At 39.2% G+C, this 4,741-nt stretch overlaps 1 pseudogene; it reads right to left on the reverse strand.

Moving 5' to 3' along the window:
• Positions 1-808: 808 nt before the first annotated feature.
• Positions 809-916, reverse strand: LOC130837577 (U2 spliceosomal RNA; annotated as a pseudogene).
• Between the last annotated feature and the right edge of the window lie 3,825 nt (positions 917-4,741).

Raw genomic sequence — 4,741 nt, forward strand, 5'->3', positions numbered from 1 at the left:
AACCTTTCTGTAAATAAGGTTTTATTGGAACACAGCCAGTCATTTATTTCCATTTGTTCACCTATAATAGCAGAGGTCTGGACAGACCCTATGGCCCACAATCCACCCCTGCCCCCCCCTCCCCCCCCCAAATCATCTGGTTTTTGACAGAAAAAGCTTGTCAACCTCCTGCCAGGACAAAACTATCTCTTTGGGGGAACTTGTCAGAGGTTATTGATTTTTTTTGTTTTGTTTTTGTTTTTATTCTTGCATCTGGTATACCATTTCTTTTTTTTCCAGATCTTTATTGGAGTATAATTGCTTTACACTGTTGTGCTAGTTTCCACTGTACAACAAAGTGAATCCGCTGTATTTATACATATATCCCCATGTCCCCTCCCTCTTGAGCCTCCTTCCCACCCTCCCTACCCCAGTCACCAAGTTGATCTCCCTGTGCTATGCAGCGCTTCCCACTAGCTATTTTACGTTTGGTAGTGTATACATATCAATGCTACTCTCTCACTTCGTCCCAGCTTCTCCTCACACCCCTCCCCATGTCCTCAAGTCTGTTCTCTACATCTGTGTCTTTATGCTTCCCCTGCTGCTGAGTTCATCAGTACCATTTTTTTTTTAGATTCCACATACAGTATTATGTGTTAGCATACAGTATGTGTTTTTCTTCTTCTGACTTACTTATTCTGTATGACAGACTCTAGGTCCAACCACCTCACTACAAAGAACTCAGTTTCATTCCTTTTTAATGGCTGAGTAATATTCCATTGTATATATGGACCACATCTTCTTTATCCATTCATTTGTTGATGGACATTTAGGTTGCTTCCATGTCCTGGCTATTATAAATAGTGCTGCAAATTAGACATTAAACTGATAAGAACAGATACTATACTTGATCTTAGCCAAAAGGCTGAGAAGTGATTATTCATTGATTTTCACTACTCTTTCTGATTCTCCTCCTTCGAGGTACAAAGGAGGAGTGTACCTTTCATCTCCTGAATTAGGCAGAGTCATGTCACTTGCTTTGGCCAATGAAATGAGAGTGGAAGTGGCACATAACTTCCTGGCGGAAACCCTTAGGAGCTGGTGCCTGATTTGCCGTGTCCCTTTCCTGTCTTGCCACCTGATATTCTAGATGGTGGAAGTTCCATCATGCTGGGCTGCTGAGTGAGGGTGACGAGGACACAGTGGCATCAGAAATCTGAAGGACAGGGAAAAATCCACCACGTGTTGAGGGCAAAAGCCCAGACCACCCCCTCCTCACAACCTATACACAACTTATTAAAAAAAAAAAAAAAAACAATCCAAGTGGGTTCTTTCTAGGAATGTAAGGATAGCTCAGTGTTAGAAAACCTATTAATAGATTTTTTAAAAATTTACTTTATTTTCTTTATTTTTTTGGCTGTGTCGGGTCTTATTTGTAGCACGCAGGATCTTTGTTGAGGCATGCGGAATCTTGCTTTGTGGTGTGCAGTCTCTTTGTTGCGGCACTCGGGCTTCTCTCTAGTTGTGGTGTGCAGGTTTTTCTCTGGGCAGTTGTGGTGCATGGGTTCCAGAGCACATGGGTTCTCTCACTGAGGTGCGTGAGCTCAGTAGTTGTGATGTTCGGGTTTAGTTGCCCTGTGGCATGTGGGATCTTAGTTCCCCGACTGGGGATCAAACCCACGTCTCCTGCCTTGGAAAGTGGATTCTTTACCACTGGACCAGCAGGGAAGTCCCAGATTTTTTTTTTTTTAAGACAAACTTATTCTCTCCCATGGTTCTTAACTTTGTGTTGAGGCTCTGTTATTAGGTGAATCCAGGTTTGGAACTATTACATCTTCTTGGTGAATTAAAAGTTTTGATTTGATAGTCCTATACCAAAAATATAACTTTATTAGTATGGGTATATCAGCTTTAATTTTCTCTTTAGTATTTGCCAGGTTTACTTTTTTCCCATCCTTTACTTTCAAAATGTCAACATCTTCATGTTTGGATGTTTCTTGTAAATAGCTTGAATTAAAAAAATAATACAGTCTGAAAATCTTGTCTTTTAACTGGAGTTTTTTGTCTATTTGCATTTATTTTAATTACTGGCAAGTTTTTATGTATTTCCATTATCTATTTTGTGCTATTTGTACCTCCTTCCCTATGGAAGGATTATTATTTTGGATTATTTCTTTTTCATTCTAATTTTCCCCCTCTACTAATTTGGAAGTTATAGACTAGTTCTATTCTTGTAGTATTTCCTATAACTGTTAATACTGCTACTCTGCTCAGCTAAGCAATAGATTACTCTCCTCTCAAACGATACAAAGATTTTAATAAAGCCTTACTCCAATCAGCTCTTATTTATTTGCCACTGTTGCCTAAATTTAGTTTTTAATCCTACACATTGAACATTGGAATTCTTGTTAATGAGACTGATGTTTCTTTAGCTGCTGCCATGTATTTCCTGCTTTTTTTAAAAAAAAAAAAACATACTTTTTGTATTAGAATAGGTTTAGATTCACGGAAAAGTTGCTAAGGTAGCACAGTCCCCAAATATCCTGCACCCTGTTCCTCCTATTACTATATCTTACGTTATATGATCCATTTGTCACAATTAATGAACCAATACTGGTATAATATTATTAAGCATAATTCATACTTTTTATTTCCCACTTTTTTTGCTGTTTCCTTCTGCAAGTCAGCATGTCCACCTGGATCATTTTCTGCCTAAAAAAAATTGTCTCAGAATTTCATTCAGTGAGGGTCTTCATTTCTTTAACCCTCCAAAGATGTTTCTGTTGGGTGAGAACTTCTTGCTATTTTCTTTTAGCAGTCTGAAGGTGGTACGCCACTGTGTTCTGAGTTTCATGTTGTGGGGCTGAGGAGCTCGCTCTTGGTCTGCTTTTCTTGTTGACTTTGGTTTCCTGCACTATCAGTTGTCTTTCTATATATCCTGCTTGAGATTTAGTTGGCTTTCTGAATACGGGTGGATTGATCCCTTTCACCAGTTCTAGACAACTCTCCACCATTATCCTCTTCAGAGTTTGCCTCTGCTCTCTCTCCTCTGTCTCCTCATCTCCTTCTTCTCTTCCCATGTGTGGGAAATTCATTCCGTTCCATCTTCCAGCTCACCAATTTTCTCTTCAGCTATCTTAAATCCACTGTTGACCCAACCCAATTATTTGCTTTTTAATTTCTCTTAGTTTTTTTTTGGCTCTTCTACAGATATTACTCTCTTGCTCTCTGTTTACTTTTCAGGATTAAAGACAGCAAAGACACTAGGATTATAAGGCACCAGGTCTTTGCTGCTGGCATTGATAGGTTGTGAGTTTTGACGCTGGCTCATATTTCCTGGGATGTGCTTGGGGAATTCTTTAAGACTGGGGATGAAAGTTCTTCCAGGAGACCCCCAGGATCACCACCATCCTGGGCTGCTTTAAACCATGTCATCCATCCAAGTTTGCTTTCCATTCTCAGGAAGATCTTATTCTGATTTCTACTTCATGCTTTGATCTCTTTACTTATCAGACACACCACCTTGAAGTCCATGAAAACAGAAGACCAAACCTGCCTTATCTGACACAAAAGCTGCTTCCCTCCTGGGGTTTCTGTCTGCACTGTTCTGGCCTCCAACTGTTCCTTATTTTCTAGTTGCTCACTGATACATTAATCAAGATTTAACTCACTGTTTAACCTAGTAATTTTAGGTGTTTTTATTGGGACTCTAGGCCACCATCTGGTCGGAAGCAGAAACTGACAGCACTTCTTATGCATGTGTTTGGGCCCCCTCTGTGGAGGTTCTAGAACTCCAAGAGGAATGAGAACATAAAAACAAGTTTTTATGAAGGAAAAAAGTAAAATTAAGGAAAAGAACCTGCCTGATGGGCTATTAAGGCACACAAAACTATACCAACGAAAACAAGGAGGTGGCCAGAAAAGTTGGCGATGGATTAGAACAGGTTTGGAAACAAACCACAACACATGTGGGATCTTTTCCAGGGAGGAGGGAGTGTTTCAAATCTGTACATAGAATCGAACAATCGAATTGCCCAGGTTGGGGCAACCCCTACCTCTCTCTTCACCCCAAAATAAGTCCTAGGTGGGTAAAAATAAACTGAAATAAAAACCCCTGGGAGAATCTGTGCCAACTGTGGAAGGGCCTTTAAAAGCACACAGGAGAGATGAAGAATTGTGGTTTGAAAAGCACAAAAATAAAATGTTTACAGCAAAACCGCTCATAAATAAAACTGAAAGGTAAATTTGGAAAAAAATTTACAACGCAAGAGTTTATTAATGGTTAAGATGGTAAATTTTATGTTACGTGTTTTTTTACAATTAAAAATTTTAACAAGTTTACTGTCCCTATTTAAAAAAAATTATGATATATGAATGAAAAAAAGATGAACGTCTAGTAAAAAAACTGAACCAGCTAATTAAAAATAAATATAAGAAAACCTCCCGGGAAAGAAATGAAACAAAAACAAGGAGACAGCACCAGTATGTATTCAACAGTTTGGCCAAGATGAAAACTCAGGGTGATACGGCCTCATGTATAAACAGTAACCCATCTTGAGACCCCAGACTAAGAAGTCTCTCCTTCAGGAAAAAGGCGGGTAGGTGTTGAGGGGTTAGGACTTGGTCATAAATTTTTTAAGGTCATCATTCAACCCAGTAGGGATGGCATCTTATAGAAAATTATATCAAGGTGTTTCTGTACGTGCAGAACAGAGAGATCAGGGAGGGGGTTCATCAGGAAATTGATGTTTTGTAGCTTTTA

The sequence above is a fragment of the Hippopotamus amphibius genome, chromosome 15 (genome assembly GCF_030028045.1).
Source record: "Hippopotamus amphibius kiboko isolate mHipAmp2 chromosome 15, mHipAmp2.hap2, whole genome shotgun sequence".
Classification (NCBI taxonomy): Eukaryota; Metazoa; Chordata; class Mammalia; order Artiodactyla; family Hippopotamidae; genus Hippopotamus; species Hippopotamus amphibius.